The sequence below is a fragment of the Aquarana catesbeiana genome, linkage group LG13, assembly GCF_042186555.1.
Source record: "Aquarana catesbeiana isolate 2022-GZ linkage group LG13, ASM4218655v1, whole genome shotgun sequence".
In the NCBI taxonomy this organism is placed as follows: Eukaryota; Metazoa; Chordata; class Amphibia; order Anura; family Ranidae; genus Aquarana; species Aquarana catesbeiana.
This window is the reverse complement of record NC_133336.1, coordinates 26,379,725-26,397,286: the sequence shown is the minus strand read 5'-3', so window position 1 is coordinate 26,397,286 and position 17,562 is coordinate 26,379,725.

Below are 17,562 nucleotides of genomic sequence, written 5' to 3'. Positions count from 1 at the left end.
GACCAGCTGTCTGCTGAAAACAGATGACAGGAGTGCAAAATGAACTGCATTCCTGTAATCCACAGTAGAAGTACAACAAAACGAGCTTTGGCTGTACTTCTCCTTTAGGCCTCATGCACACAGGATGTCAAAAAGGGCACTTTTACAGGTGTTTGACTTTTTTTTTTTTTCTGCTCTTAACTCCCTTCTGTTAGTCTATGTGTCCATGTGCTGGCGCTCCCCTCTTTGCCAAGTCTTCCTTCAGAGTTCATGCTTCTTGGCCATTTCAATGGCCGAGTTGCAATGACGTCACTCCTCATCATTGTCGCGGCACAGCCCTCCGCATTCACGGCACAGTGCATTTTATTAGTACAGTGGGGAAAATAATTATTTGATCCCCTGCAGATTTTGTACATATTCCCACTTTTAAAGAAATGAAGGGTCTATAATTTTTATCATAGGTGTATTTTAAATGATAGAGACAGAATATCAACCAAAACTCCAGAAAAAACACACATGATACAAATGTTATAAATTGAGTTGCAGTTCAGTGAGTAAAATAAGTATTTGATCCCCCCAAGCAAAACATGACTTAGTACTTGGTGGAGAAACCCTTGTTGGCAAGCACAGAGATAAGACGTTTCTTGTAGTTGGTGACCAGGTTTTTACACATCTCAGGAGGGATTTTGGGCCACTCTTCTTTACAGATCTTCTCTAAATTCTTAAGGTTTCTTGGTTGTGGCTTGGCAACTCGAAGTTTCAGCTCCCTCTGTAAATGTTCTATAGGATTAAGGTCTGGAGACTGGCTAGGCCGCTCCATGACCTCAATGTGCCTCTTCTTGAGTCACTCCTTTGTTACCCTGGTGGCATGTTTTGGGTCATTGTCATGCTGGAAGACCCATCCATGACCCATCTTCAGTGTTCTGGCTGAGGGAAGAAGGTCCTCATCCAACATTTTACAATACATGGCCCCGTCCATTGGCTCCTCAATATGGAAAATTCGTCCAGTTCCTTTAGCAGAGAAACAGCCCCAAAGCATAATGTTTCCACCCCTGCGCTTAACAGTAGGGATGGTGTTCTTAGGGTCATAGTCAGCATTTTTCTTTCTCCAAACACGGCGAGTCAAGTTATTGCCAAAAAGCTCAATTTTGGACTCATCTGACCACAGCACTTTCTCCCAATCCTTCTCGGAATCATTAAGATGTTCCTTGGCAAACTTCAGATGGGCCTGTACATGTGTCTTCTTACGGGCTCTGCAGGATTTCAATCCATGGAGGCGTATTGTGTTACCAATGGTTTGTTTGGTGACTGTGGACTCCACTACCTCTGGGCTGATCCCTCACTTTCCTCATGATCATCCTCACCCCATGAGGTGAAATCTTGCATGGAGCTCCAGACCGAGGACGATTGATGGTTATTTTGTATGTCTTCCATCTGAGGATAATGGCGCCAACAGTTGTCTCCTTCTCACCAAGCTTTTTTCTCATGGTCCTATAGCCCATTCCAGCCTTGTGCAGATCTACAATCTTGTCCCTGACGTCCTTTGACAGCTCTTTGGTCTTGTCCATGATGGTGAGGTTTGAATGGAAGAAAGAGATTCTGTGGACAGGTGTCTTTTATACACATAACGACTTGTCATTAGGAGCACCTTCTTACATTGACAGGACTTATCTGTGTACCACATGAGCACCTACTGTAGCCAGTCTGTGGGAGGCAGAATTATTGTTGGTTGGTAGGGGATCAAATACTAATTTTACTCACTGAACTGCAACTCCATTTATAACATTTGTTTTATGTGTTTTTTTCGGGATTTTTGGTTGATATTCTGTCTATATCATTTAAAATACACCTATGATAAAAATTATAGACCTTTCATTTCTTTGTAAGTTGGCAAACTTACAAAATCTGCAGGGGATCAAATAGTTATTTTCCCCACTGTATATAATGTGACAGCAGGCAGGTAACATCGATTGGTTGCGTCCAGGATGGCAGATATGTGTGTTCTAGATTCAGGCTCTATACAGATTTGTTCCACTAGGGCAGGGGTGTCAAACTCAAATTCATTGGGGGCCGCATCAGCAGTTTGGTTGCCCTCGAAGGACCGGTTGTATATGCACTCCACCATAGTGTTCAGTCTAAGCATTCTCCAATAAAGTTTTCTTGCGCTGCATAGAGAGCGCAGGGTTCAGAAGTGCATCGCGTAGGGAGCACAGGGTTCAGGAGTGCACTGCCTAGGGAGCGTAGGGTTCAGGAGTGTGCCGCGTAGGGAGCTCAGGGTTCAGGAGTGTGCTGCGTAGGGAGCGCAGGGTTCAGGAGTGTGCTGCGTAGGGAGTGCAGGGTTCAGGAGTGCGCTGCGTAGGGAGCGTAGGGTTCAGGACTGCACCGCCTAGGGTTCAGGAGTGCGCTGCATAGTGAGCGCAGGGTTCAGGAGTGCGCTGCATAGTGAGCGAAGGGTTCAGGAGTGCGCTGCGTAGGCAGCGCAGGGTTCAGGAGTACGCCACGTAGGGAGCGCAGGGTTCCGGAGTGCCCTGCATAGGGAGCGCAGGGTTCAGGAGTGGGCTGTGTAGGGAGCGCAGGGTTCAGGAGTGCGCTGCGTAGTGAGCGAAGGGTTCAGGAGTGCGCTACATAGGGAGCACAGGGTTCCGGAGTGCACTGCGTAGGGAGCGCAGGGTTCAGGGGTGGGCTGTGTAGGGAGCGCAGGGTTCAGGAGTCCGCTTCGTAGGGAGCGCAGGTTTCAGGAGTATGCTATGCACAGTGTGCAACAACTGATTTTCATCCCTCCTCCTGGGTTCTGACCTCACCGCCCCCCCCTCCAAAAAAAAAAAACTCTGACAACTGTGCTCTCTACTTCCTACCTGACCCAGCTCTCAGGCTGCAGCCCACTGGATAAAAGAAAAACATAGGAGGACCGCGCATGCGCTCAGCTCACAAACAGCCGGCACTGCTAGAGGGACTGAGGTGAGAGAGGAGGAGATGTTCCCTTGGAGACCGAACGGCCGGCCGTGCATGCGCTCACACAAAGCCAGCGCCACTGGCGTGATGGAGGAGGTTTACTCTCGTTGCCTGGAAGACCCGCCGGTGAGAAAAATCGACAGCGGCGACAAAAAGAGGTGGCAGACGGGGGCCACTGCGCGGGCCACATGACAAGGCCTGGCGGCCCGGATTCGGCCCGCGAGCCTTGTGTTTGCCACCTATGCACTAGGGGGAAGTGCTGAGAGTCCTGCAGTGGTGAGGTAATGAGCCCAGATGAATTTAGTTGGCTCATTATGGCCTCAACAAAATTCCCAGCATGCTTAGAGAGGGCGCTCCATCCTGGAACCAGTTCTGTGTAGACTGGGGAGCGCGATACCTTTCCTGTGCGGTGAGACAAAGCCTGTGGGGCAAGCCTCTAGAACAGGGAGACCGGTGCACAAGGCTGCACCCAGTTGACAGATAGGGAACTTGCGAGTGTAGTAAGTAGCCAAGTTGGCAAGGATTTATTTTAGGCATGTGCGGTTCGTCTCGTTCCGAATTGAAATTCGGATGAATTTTCGTTTTTCGGAAACTCAGATGTATCCGAATTTCCAAATTACAATAGCACCGAATTTAAATGAATCCGAAATAATGAAAAAAAAAAATTCGGACGAAATTCAAATTGTTTTCAAATACTTTTCGAATTCAAATACTATTCGAATTCGAAAACGATTCGAAAACTTTTTGAATTCGTGGGCTCCCCCGCTGACAGCTAAATGTATTAAAAAATAAAAAAACTGTCAGTTTTACTGCTGTCTGTGCCCCTATTAACTACTTCAATACCGGGCACTTACACCCCCTTCCTGCCCAGGCCAATTTTCAGCTTTCAGCGTTGTCGCTGTTTAAATGACAATTGCGCGGTCATGCTACACTGTACCCAAACAGAATTTTTACCATTTTGTTCCTACAGATAGAGCTTTCTTTTGGTGGTATTTGATCACATATATAAAAAGACCTAAAATTTTGAAAAAAAAAAAAAAGTTTTCTTTCCTTTCTGTTATAAAATTTTGTAAATGAGTAAGTTTTCTCCTTTACTGATTGGCACTGACAAGGTGGCACTGACGGGCACTGTTAAGGTGGCACAGATGAGGTGGCACTGATGGGCACTGACAAGGCGGCACTGACAGGCACTGTTAAGGTGGCACCAATGAGGTGTCACTGATGGGCACTGACGATGGGCACTGATAGGCGGCACTGATAGGCAGCACTGATAGGTGGCACTGATATGTGGCACTGATGGGCATTGATAGGCGGCACTGATGGGCACTCATGGGTGGCACTGATGGGCACTGATATGTGACACTGATGGGTACTTATGGGTGGCACTGATAGGCGGCACCGCTGGGCACTGATACGTGGCAGTGATGGGCACTGATATGCAGCACTGATGGGCACTGATATGCGGCACTGATGGGCACTGATATGCGGCACTGATAGATGGCATTGATAGGCATCACTGATGGCACTGGCACTGGTAGGCATTGGGGATGGGCACTGATTGGCAGCTGCCTGGGCACTGATTGGCATTTCCCTGGTGTCCTGGGGTGGCATACTTGGTGGTCCAGTGTGGTGGCAATCCCTGGTGGTCCTGGCGGCATCCTGGTGGTCCTGGGTGGGCATCCGAGGGGGGGTTGTGCTGATAAACAATCAGCACAGACCCCCCCCCCTTCAGGAGAGCAGCCGATCGGCTCTCCTCTACTGGCGTCTGTCAGACGTGAGTGATGAAAAGCCGACCAACGGCTCTTCCTGTTTACACTGTGATCAGCCATGATCGGACACGGCTGATCACATGGTAAACAGCCTCCGTCAGAGATCGGTGTAGCAGTGTGTCAGACTGACACACCGCACCACCGATCGCCGCGATGCGGTCGTTCTGGAGGGCTGTCATATGACGGCCGGCGCGTGGGTAGTGGTTAAGGAGATTCATCCTCTCTATTTGTCCTATTTACCATTAGCATGAAAAGTGAAAGTAAAAGAAAACCTTAAATTATGGGTTGTCCCCAGAAAAGTAATGGAGGGGAAATCTTCCAATGGGGACACTAATTCTGATGGCCTTCGGGTCCCCAAGGGATTCCCCTAATTTTCATTGATTTCCTATCGCTTTCTGTTTTGGCTATGGGAGAGGAAGTAAAGGTACACCTCTCCTGGGACCCTCCAGGGGAATAGCCTCACTCAGGGAACTCTTAGCCTGGCCTAAAAGGCCTTTTGCAAACCGCCCTAACCCCCACTTCCAAAAGGGCCATGAAATCTATAGCCAGGTCCCCTGGGTGCAGTTTTACTTCTTCTCCCCAGTCTCCAGACCTGTCCAGGGCCTCCATGTGCTGGTTACATCTGAGTTGGTGTGGGATGTTTTGACTCCCATGCCCCCTCTGCCTAGGGCACCTCCCAACCTGGCCTTTATCTGGGCACTTGCTCACCCATGACATCAGGTAAGGCTTCACTGAGCAAAAATACCCAATCACATGCAAGGAAAATAAAAAAAAACAGCATTTTTGCTTGGACATGATTGGATGATGGAAGTCAGCAGAGCTTCTGCTCATTTACTAAGCTCTGGAGCAACTGCATTTGCAGAGAGCACAGTCTGTTTGCCTTTAGTAAATCAACCCCTATGTGTGGTGGAAAACTATCAATTTGCATCACCCTAAACACACCATTCCCACCGTGAAACATGGTGGTGGCAATATCATGCTGTGGGGATGCTTTTCTTCAGCAGGGACAGGGAAGCTGGTCAGAGTTGATGGGAAGATGGATGGAGCCAAAATACAGGGCAATCTTAGAAGCAAACCTGTTATGCCGTGTACACATGGGCAGACTTTTCGACCGGACTGGTCCGACGAACCAAATCTGGCGGACAATCCGACCGTGTGCGGGCTCCATCGGACCTGCAGCGGACTTTTTCAATTAAAAATCTGACGGACTTTAGATTTGGAACATGTTTCAAATTTGTCCGACGGTCAAAAAATCCGCTCATCTGTATGCTAGTCCAACAGATGAAAACCCACGCTAGGGCAGCTATTGGCTACTGGCTATCAACTTCTTTATTTTAGTCCGGTGTACGTCATCACGTACGAATCCGTCGGACTTTGGTGTGATCGTGTGTAGGCAAGTCCGTTCGTTCAAAAGTCTGTCGAAAGTCCGTCGGACCAGTCCGGTCGAAAAGTCCGCCCTTGTGTACATGGCATTAGAGTCTGCAAAAGACTTGAGACTGGGGCGGAGGTTCACCTTCCAGCAGGACAACGACCCGAAACATACAGCCAGAGCTACAATGGAATGGTTTAGATCAAAGCATATTCATGTGTTAGAATGGTCCAGTCAAAGTCCAGACCTAAATCCAATTGAGAATCTGTGGCAAGACTTGAAAATTGCTGTTCGCAGACGCTCTCCATCCAACCTGACAGAACTTGAGATATTTTGCAAAGAAGAATGTGCAAAAATGTCCCTCTCTAGATGTGCAAAGCTGGTAGAGACATCCCCAAAAAGACTTGCAGCAGTAATTGCAGAGAAAGGGGGTTCTACAAAGTATTGACTCCGGGGGGTGCCATACAAATGCACCCCACACTTTTCACATATTTATTTGTAAAAAAAAATTGTTGGTCTATCATATAAAAGCCCAAGAAAACGCATTTACGTTTTTGGTTGTAACATAACAAAATGTGGAGAATTTCAAGGGGTGTGAATACTTTTTCAAGGCACTGTATGTGCATGAAGCCTAACAGGCTCTAGAGTGTACAGAGAGCCTGCGTATTTCAATAATGTGACGTTACCTCGCCTTCTCCTAAAAGGTGTATGCAGAAGATGAACAGAAAACAGTTTCCGCTTGACCTTCACAGGAGACGCTAAAATCCAGTTTGTCCTTCTAATCCAGTTTAGACATTCTTCAAGTGGCCCCGGTGGTTTACTTTGAGGTTATAACAGTTATAAATCAGCGTAGTGGACTCCCTTGTCTTCGGTTAGAGGCCGTGATGTGTCCGTGCCTTGGGCAAGAAGATGATCAGCGCTGTAATAACTCCGCTCATTTGGACAATTTCATACCAGAGAGGAGCCCCCGGGGGTCTTGTTTCTGGGATTTGGGCCACCGATATGACCTAGAAAACACACACAGCTACTGACAGAGCAATCCGTGACTGAAGAGCTGGCAATTCACTGGGCTGAATCTTACCCAGAAGCTTGAGGCCTCCATCCACAGCTTGTTCTGACCTTTATTAGAGGGCCAGTATGGGATTTTCTCAGTCATGTGCCCAGCCTGATGAACTGAATTTCACCACTTTAACCGTTTGCCGACCAGTGCGCGGCAATATACGTCGGCACAATGGCACGACTGCGCAAATGGGCGTACCTGTACGTCTCCTATAAGACTCGGCATTGTGGGCACGTGCGCGCGGGTCCCACGGACTCAGCGTCTGTCGGGGGGGCCGGCGATCGTGTCACGGAGTGGAAGAACGGGGAGATGCCTATGTAAACAAGGCATTTCCCCGTTCTGCCTAGTGACATGACAGGGATCTACTGCTACCTGTGATGGGGAACAGTGATCGCTGTCATGTCAGTGGTAGCCCCCCCCCCCATAGTTAGAATCACTCCCTAGGACACACCCAAGTCCCAAGCACTTGCGGGCAATCTGCTAGCGGTACACCTAAATCCGATTGTAGCAGGCAAATTTCCCTACACCAGTTGCTAAACGGTCGAAAGAAATTCGGTCCCAGCCATCCACATGCTCAGCGGCTGAATGCTAGTTTGTACCCCTTGATCACTCCCTAGTGTTTAACCCCTTCCATGCCAGTGTCATTTATACAGTTATCAGTGCGTTTTTATAGCACCGATCGCTGTATAAATGACAATGGTCCCAAAATAGTGTCAAAAGTGTCCGATGTGTCCACCATAATGTCACAGTCATGATAAAAATCGCAGATCGCCGCCATTACTAATAAAACAAAAATAATAAAAATGCCATAAACCTATCCCCTATTTTGTAGACGCTATAACTTTTGCGCAAACCAATCGATATACGTTTATTGCGATTTTTTTTTTTAACCAAAAATATGTACAAGAATACATATCGGTCTAAACTGAGAAAGAAATTAGTTTTTTTTTATATATTTTTGGGGGGTATTTATTATAGCAAAAAGTAAAAAATATTGCTTTTTTTTTTTCAAAATTATCGCTCTTTTTTTGTTTATAGCGCAAAAAATAAAAACTGCAGATCTGATCAAATACCACCAAAAGAAAGCTCTATTTGTGGGGGAAAAAAAGGATGTTAATTTTGTTTGGGTGTAAGATCGCACGACCGCGCAATTGTCATTTTTAAACAACGCAGCGCCGAATCTCAAAAAGTGCTCTGGTCAGGAAGGGGGGTAAATCCTTTCGGGGCTGAGGTGGTTAATTTTGATTTCATTCATAAAGTAAATCATTTTATTTCATGATAAGTGTTCGGGTTAGAATGATTCATTTTTGAAATGTATTTTATACCTTTTGGATTTATCTCAAATATTTGTTGCTCCGAATTGATTCGAACTTTCAGAAGGTCTGTTATTATTTTATTAATTCCGAAGATTGGCTATATTCGTTTTAACGCGTTGATTCATTATTTCGGGAAATGACTTATGCACTCTGAGTGATTTCTGCTAGTCCAGCCCACAAAGAGAAATGGAATGAGCTGACTGGACGATATCGACACGGAGTCGCGTGCATCTGAAAGTAATGAATGGAACAAAACTAATTTTGGATTCCTTCATTATGTAATGATTCGGAGATTCTGATGCATCCAACTCCATCCAACCCAAACACAATAAGTAGGAATTATCTTATTTCACTTTTAAACCATACTGTATTTATTACATCATGTTATTGCAAAATTATTATTCTGGTAAATGAAATGAATTAACGCCCCAAGCACTTGTTGCGCCTAAACGTGTCCAGACAAGTTTACACGCGTTTATATTTGCCAGGTGTATTTATTTTTTTTTTGCCAAAACGCTGCTGCCAGGAGGAAACGTGTTAGGGAGAGCTGGGAGAACAACCTGGGTGCATGTGACCTAAGTGAATATACGCTATATTACCAAAAGTATTGGTACACCTGCCTTTACATGAACTTTGGCATCCCAGTCTTAGTCTGTAGGGTTCAATATTGAGTTGGCCCACTCTTTGCAGCTATAACAGCTTCAACTCTTCTGGGAAGGCCGTCCACAAGGTTTAGGAGTGTGTCTATGGGAATGTTTGACCATTCTTCCAGAAGGGCATTTGTGAGGTCAGGCACTGATGTGGACGAGAAGGCCTGGCTCGCAGTCTCCGCTCTAATTCTATTGGGTTGAGGTCAAGACTCTGTGCAGTCTAGTCAAGTTCCTTCCCCCTCATACTCGCTCATCCATGTCTTTATGGACTTTGCTTTGTGCACTGGTCCAAATAATTTGGTGGGGGGGGGATTATGGTGTGGGGTTGTTTTTCAGGCCAGTCAAGTTCCTCCACCCCAAACTCGCTCATCCATGTCTTTATGGACCTTGCTCTGTGCACTGGTGTGCAGTCATGTTGGAACAGGAAGGTGCCATCCCCAAACTGTTCTTACAAAGTTGGGAGCATAAAATTGTCCAAAATGTCTTGGTATGATGAGGTCGTAAGAGTTCCCTTCACTGGAACTAAGGGGCCAAGTCCAACCCCTGAAAAACAACCCCCACACCATAATCCCCCCTCCACCAAATGATTTGGACCAGTGCACAAACAGAGTCCATAAAGAAATGGATGAGCGAGTTTGGGGTGGAGGAACTTGACTGGCCTGTACAGAGTCCTGACCTCAACCCGATAGAACACCTTTGGGATGAATTAGAGCAGAGACTGCGAGCCAGGCCTTCTTGTCCAACATCAGTGCCTGACCTCACAAATGCGCTTCTGGAAAAATGGTCAAACATTCCCATAGACACACTCCTAAACCTTGTGGACGGCCTTCCCAGAAGAGTTGAAGCTGTTATAGCTGTAAAGAGTGGGCCAACTCAATAATGAACCCTACAGACTAATGCCCTGTACACACGGTCGGACATTCCGACAACAAAATCCATGGATGTCCCCAAACCTCCAACTAGTGTCCTACAGTAACATGAGTCCTCTAGGGGCTGGGTTGTTAAGCTGGTTCCCAGGTGTTCAATCCAGACCTCAATGTCTACATTACATGCACAGATGGTGGGTTCAAAATATCATTCACTTCATCTCCCTGATTCACTTCCACTCGAATGCCCTGTACACACGATAGGATTTTCCGACAACAAAATCCATGTTTTTTTTTCTGATGGATGTTGGCTCGTACTTGTCCTGCATACACACGGTCACACAAAGTTGTTGGAAAATCCGATCGTTCTGAACACGGTGACGTAAAACACGTACGTCGTGACTATAAACGGGGCAGTAGCCAATAGCTTTCGTTTCTTTATTTATTCTGAACATGCGTGGCACTTTGTGCGTCGGATTTGTGTACACACGATCGGAATTTCCGACAACGGATTTTGTTGTCGGAAAATTTTATAGCCTGCTCTCAAACTTTGTGTGTCGGAAAATCCGATGGAAAATGTGTGATGGAGCCCACACACGGTCGGAATTTCCGACAACAAGGTCCTATCACACATTTTCCGTCGGAAAGTCCGACCGTGTGTACAGGGCATAAGAGTGGGATGGCATTAAAGTTCATGTGCGTGTAAAGACAGGCGTCCCAATACTTTTGGTAATACAGTGTAGGAGCCCAGTGCTGCAAGGCAGCAAAAACTAACCAGTGCACCACCACACTGACCACCCTACATACTCTGGAGACGTCTGCGTTCTGATGATCCGCGTCTGAGAAAAAAAGATTTAGTTGTTGTGACAAAAGGAAGTCACTTTTTTTATATAGAAATGTGAAATAATAACCATCAGTCTAATAAAGGGCTTCACTAAATAGCCCAGAGACTCATGAATAAAACATCTCTGTACACATAAAAATTATTTATATCGGAATAAAAACCCCTCACACATTATCAGGAGCATTTCTGGATTCAGGGTGACATCGGCCATCACTTATGAAGCCCTCGGCAGACATCTAAAGAAAAGATTATAGGTTTCGGCATACTAAAAAAAAAAAGTATTAACAAATCCTGGAGAATATTCATAATTTAAATAACACAATGACTTTCCTCCAGATGTTCCAGAATTGTCAGCGAGCAATGAAAAAAAGTGAGTGCGACATCGGGAAGGAACTAGGAATCCATCGTAGACTCACCACACACTTTACAATCTGATTATACAATCTCCTTTATATCTACCAACAACTATGTAGCTCAAGGGCCTGTCTGATTGGATAGAAATGGATTAGATACTTTAGATAGATCTTCATATTACATAGTTTTGGCAAATCTAAGACTGATTGTACAAAGATTGTAACACGTATGGTGACCAATAGAGGGACCCCCACATTCATCTCTCTGTCTCTATACCCCTCCCCCCCCTCCCCACCACCCTTGTTTGTGTTTAAAGTGATTGTAAAGGTTTGCGTTTTTTTTTTAAATAACAAACGTATCTTACCTCCACTGTGCAGCTCGTTTTGCAGAGAGTGGCCCCGAACCTCGTCTTCTGGAGCTCGGCTCCTCCCCGTATAACCCCCTGGGGGGGGTGTTACCTTGCGGGCGCGCTCCCGAGTCCAACATTTGCGTCCATAGACACGAATGCCGGACTCTGCCCCGGCGCCACGTTATTGGATTTGATTGACAGCAGCGGAAGCCAATGGCTGCACTGCTATCAATCTATCCAATCGAGAGCACGAGAACCCCGGGCAGAGGAAGAGCGGCGATCGGTGGAGTGGTGTGTCAGTCTGACACACCGCTCCACCGATCTTGGTAAAGAGCCTCCGGCGGAGGCTCTTTACCACGTGATCAGCCGTGTCCAATCACGGTTGATCACAATGTCAAAAGGAAAAGCCATTGATCGGCTTTTCTTCACTCACGTCTGACAGACGCGAGTAGACGCGCAGCCCCCCCCTCGGATGCCCACACTAGACCACCAGGGAAGCCGCCAGGACCACCAGGGAAGGGGGCAACATGTGGATGGCCAGGTATGTACCCCATGGCCATCCACATGTGCAAATTATGCCAAATCTGTGCCAATCACTGCCCACAAATGGGCACTGACTGGCACCATTATATATCAGTGATGCCCAGCAATGCCACCCATCAGTGTCATCAGTGCCACCAATCAGTGTCATCAGTGCCACCCATCAGTGTCCATCGGTGCCACCTGTCAGTGCCCATCAGTGCCCACCTATCAGTGCCCATCAGTGCCCATCTGTGCCACCCATAAGTACCCATTAGTGCCACCCATAAGTACCCATCAATGCCACCTACGAGTGCCCATCAGTGCCGCCTATGAGTGCCCATCAGTGCCGCCTATGAGTGCCCATCAGTGCCGCATACCAGTGCCACCTATCAGTGCCCATCAGTGCCACCTATCAGTGCCCATCAGTACCACCTATCAGTGCCAATCATTAGTGCCCATCAGTGCCACCTCATTTGTGCCACCTCATCGGTGCCCATCAGTGTCGCCTTATCAGTGCACATCAGTGCAGCCATATAAGTGCCCGTCATTGAAGGAGAAAACTTACCTAACAGAAACAAAGAAAAACTTTTTTTTTTTTTTTCAAAATTTTCGGTCTTTTTTTATTTGTTGCGCAAAAAATAAAAACCACAGAGGTGATCAAGTACCAGCAAAAGAAAGCTCTATTTGTGGGTACAAAATGATAAAAAATTTGTTTGGGTACAGTGTTGTATGAACGCGCAATTGTCATTTAAATTGCGACAGCTCTAAAAGCTGAAAATTGGCCTGGGCAGAAAGGTGTCTTCCCGGTATTGAAGCGGTTAACCTTTTCAATTTCTCTCCATTCCCTCCTCTCTCTCTTCATCCCACCATCATCTCCCTCTTTTCTGTCTACCTTTCGCTCCCTTATCTATATCATTATGAATTTTTTTTTGAAGAATAATTATATTTTATCCAATGTTAAACAAGATCTTTTTTATTATTATTATGGGTTATAGTTGGATATTCTTTGTTTCATTGGATTATGATACACTTTTGATATTAATTCTGTCATCATTTTTGTACTTATTTACTGTATTTAGATATCAGCTTATCTTGGATAAACATTTGTTTCGTTTTTTCAGGATTCTTTTCTGTTTAGAAGTTGATGTGCCCCAATATCAGTCAAACCAATAGAAGAATTTGTATGTTTTCAGGTCTGTTTTACAGCCCTGAAGAAGAGAGAAATCTTTGAATCTCTGACGCGCGTTTGTTGCATTTCTGGGAAGCAAATATCAGGTTTAAAATATTTTTGGACTCTCATGCCGCGTACACACGAGCGGACTTCTCGTCGGACTGAACTCCGAAGGACTTTTCGACGGAGTTCAAAGAAAACGGACTTGCCTACACACGATCCCACCAAAGTACGATCATTTCGAACGTGATGACGTACGACCGGACTAGATAAGGAAGTTCAATAGCCAGTAGCCAATAGCTGCCCTTGCGTCGTTTTCGATCTGTCGGGCTAGCATAGAGACGAACGTTTTTTTCGATAGGAATCGAGTCAGTTGGAAAGATTTGAAATGTTCAAGGTCCGTCAGATTGTTCGACAGAGAAGGTCCGATGAAGCCCACACACGATCGGAATGTCCGACCGATTCGTTCCGTCGGACCTTTTCTGCCGGAAAGTCCGGTCGTGTGTACGCGGCATTAGACCTTTGTTTGATGCTCTCATTGCACTTTGTACTTGGGAATCCCCTTTGCTCTCTGTCACTCTCCTCTACCCTTCCTTTCTTCCTCACTTCCTCCTACTCTTACCACATCTCCCCACCCTCCCCCTCCTTTTTACTCACCTATTTATTTGCCAATTTGGCACCCATCCCAGCCCCCCCCCCCCGCTACTCCCTTTCCACTCTCTACACCCCCCCCCCTTATCTTCTCTTCCTTATGTCCCCCTCCCTGCCATCTCCTCTTTTATTTTTCTCTTAGTCCCCTACCACTGTTTGCTGCTGCTCTACTCTTCCACCCTCGTTACCTCCTTCTCTTCCTCACCTTCTCCCTCTCTACCTATCCTTTCTCCTGTCTCTCTCCCTCTCCCCCTTCCCTCTCCCTCCTCTCTTTTCCTTTTCTGTCTTCCCCCTACTCTCTTCCCATTTCTCTCCCTTCTCTATCTCTTCCCGTTTACCCCCCCTTTTCTCCCCCCCCAACCTTCTCTCTCTATTCCCCATTCTCTCTCTCAATCCTTTGTCCCCTCCTCTCTCTTTCCCTCCATTACCCCTCCTCTCTTCCCCCCTTCTCTTTATCCCCCCCTTCTCTTTACCCTTTCCCTTCCTCATCTCCCCCCCCCCCTCCTCTTTCTCTCCCCTTTTTTTCTCTCCCTCTCTCTCTCTTACCTATTTTTCTCTCTCTTACCCATTTTTCTTTCCATCTCCCCCCACTCTCTCCCCCACTTTCTCTCTCCCCCCGTCTTCCCCCCTCCCCTTTTTGTCTCTCTCTACCTCTCTGTCCTCATTTCCCTCTCCCCTGCCCAACCCTCCCTCTTTTCCCATTTCTCCCCCTCCCCTCTCTCTCCCCCCTTTCTCTCTACTCCCCCCCTTTTACTCCCCCACCTCTTCTCTCTCACCCCCCCACCCAACCTCCTCTCTCTACTCCCCATTCTCTCTCTCTCAACCCTTTTCCCCTCCTCTCTCTCTCTCCCTCCATTACCCTTCCTCTCTTTCATCCTTCTCTTCTTTCCCTCCCCCCCTCTATCCCCCCTCTTTACCCTTTCCTTTCCCTCTCTCTTCTCTCCTCCCCCTCCTCTCCCCCCCTCCCCCTCTCTCCTCTCTCTCGCCCCTCTTTTTCTCTCCCTCTCTTTCTCTTACCTATTTTATTCTCTCTTACTCATTTTTCTTTCCATCTCCCCCCACTCTCTCCCCCACTTTCTCTCTCCCCCATCTCCCCCCCCTCCCCTTTTTGTCTCTCTCTACCTCTCCCTCCTCCTTCCCCTCTCCCCTGCCCAACCCTCCCTCTCTCCACCCTCCTCCATTCTCCAACTCTCTGCTGCTCCACTTGACCTTTCTGTGTGTTTCTCTGAAGCTATTTTAGGCCGGTGGTTATTGTTTTTTCCACTCGGATAACACAAATAAAGTGTAACAAGGTGAAGCAGATTGCCGTTCTGCAGTGCAGGAACTGGGACAGGCCTGGTTAACCCTCTGCTGGGGCGTCATACTGGAATCTGGCCCGTATCTGAATGCTGAAGGTGTTCCTCCAAACACAGGCTTCTCATAAAGTGGAGCTGGTGGGGGTCCTCGGGGAACACTTGGCACTGATGTTTAACAGCACAGCAGCACTTTGTTCAACATCATAGAAAGCTGTTCAGGGAATTTTTGAGAACCCACAAAGAGGCGGGAGGAAGTCAGATTTCATTTGTAGCATGAAAGGCATACCAAGCCAAGGATTTGCTGAAATTTATTTTGAATGTTCCCAGCTCTCGGTTCAAGCAATGATGTGGTTAGAAGTTACCAACTTTGCTGTGATAATCTCATGAATGTCTCTGAGGTTTATTGATTGAAGAAAAACTCTTATTTGTGTCATTACAGCCTACCTAGTGATCTATCGGAGACCTCCATTGGAAATCTCTCATCTATATAGATCCAAACACATACAGTGGGGCAAAAAAGTATTTAGTCAGCCACCAATTGTGCAAGTTCTCCCACTTAAAAAGATGAGAGAGGCCTTTAATTGTCTGATTTTTGAAAGAATTTATTTGCAAATTATGGTGGAAAATAAGTATTTGGTCACCTACAAACAAGCAAGATTTCTGGCTCTCACAGACCTGTATCTTCTTCTTTAAGAGGCTCCTCTGTCCTCCACTCATTACCTGTATTAATGGCACCTGTTTGAACTTGTTATCAGTGTAAAAGACACCTGTCCACAACCTCAAACAGTCACACTCCAAACTCCACTATGGTGAAGACCAAAGAGCTGTCAAAGGACACCAGAAACAAAATTGTAGACCTGCACCAGGCTGGGAAGACTGAATCTGCAATAGGCAAGTAGCTTGGTGTGAAGAAATCAACTGTGGGAGCAATAATTAGAAAATGGAAGACATACAAGACCACTGATAATCTCAGTGGATCTGGGGGTCCACGCAAGACCTCACCCCTTGGGGTCAAAATGATCACAAGAACAGTGAGCAAAAATCCCAGAACCACACGGGGGGACCTAGTGAATGACCTGCAGAGAGCTGGGACCAACGTAACAAAGGCTACCATCAGTAACACACTATGCCGCCAGGGACTCAGATCCTGCGGTGCCAGACGTGTCCCTCTTCTTAAGCCAGTACATGTTCGGGCCCATCTGAGGTTTGCTAGAGAGCATTTGGATGATCCAGAAGAGGATTGGGAGATGTCATATGGTCAGATGAAACCAAAGTAGAACTGTTTGGTAGAAACACAACTCGTCATGTTTGGAGGAGAGAGAATTCTGAGTTGCAACCAAAGAACACCATACCTACTGTGAAGCATGGGGGTGGCAACATCATGCTTTGGGGCTGTTTCTCTGTGAAGGAAACAGGACGACTGATCCGTGTGCATGACAGAATGAATGGGGCCATCTATCATGAGATTTTGAGTGCAAACCTCCTCCCATCAGCAAGGGCATTGAAGATGAAACGTGGCTGGGTCTTTCAGCATGACAATGATCCCAAACACACTGCCCGGGCAACGAAGGAGTGGCTTCGTAAGAAGCATTTCAAGGTCCTGGAGTGGCCTAGCCAGTCTCCAGATCTCAACCCCATAGAAAACCTTTGGAGGGAGTTGAAAGTCTGTGTTGCCCAGCGACAGCCCCAAAACATCATTGTTCTAGAGTAGATCTGCATGGAGCAATGGGCCAACATACCAGCAACAGTGTGTGACAACCTTGTGAAGACTTACAGAAAACGTTTGACCTCTGTCATTGCCAACAAAGGATATATAACAAAGTATTGAAATGAACTTTTGATATTGACCAAATACTTATTTTCCACCATAATTTGCAAATAAATTCTTTCAAAAATCAGACAATGTGATTGTCTGGATTTGTTTCCACATTTTTTCTTCATAGTTGAGGTATACCTATGATGACAATTACAGGCCTCTCTCATCTTTTTAAGTGGGAGAACTTGCACAATTGGTGGCTGACTAAATACTTTTTTGCCCCACTGTATATATGGCCAAAAGCATGTAAACCCCCTCCAAATAATTGAGCTCAGGTGTTTCCAGTGAAGGGTACTTGTAATCGGGGTTCCATTTTAATTGTAATGGGTTTCTGTCTTAAGACATTGGGTCTCATGGGGTGTGTATTCCCTTTTGCCCTGCCCCTTGGTTATATATGAGGCTAGTGTGGAGAGACTGGGGGTAATAGTCAGTCAATGTCTGAAAGGGAATAGGTGAATAGAAGAAACCAACCACCAAATAATCAATTAGAAGTCCATATATTTTCCATTCTTGATAGCAAAGTCACAACCAGTAGAAAATAAATACCCAACGTGTTTTGGGGGACCAAAACATCCCCCTTCATCAGGGTTCAGCTTGGT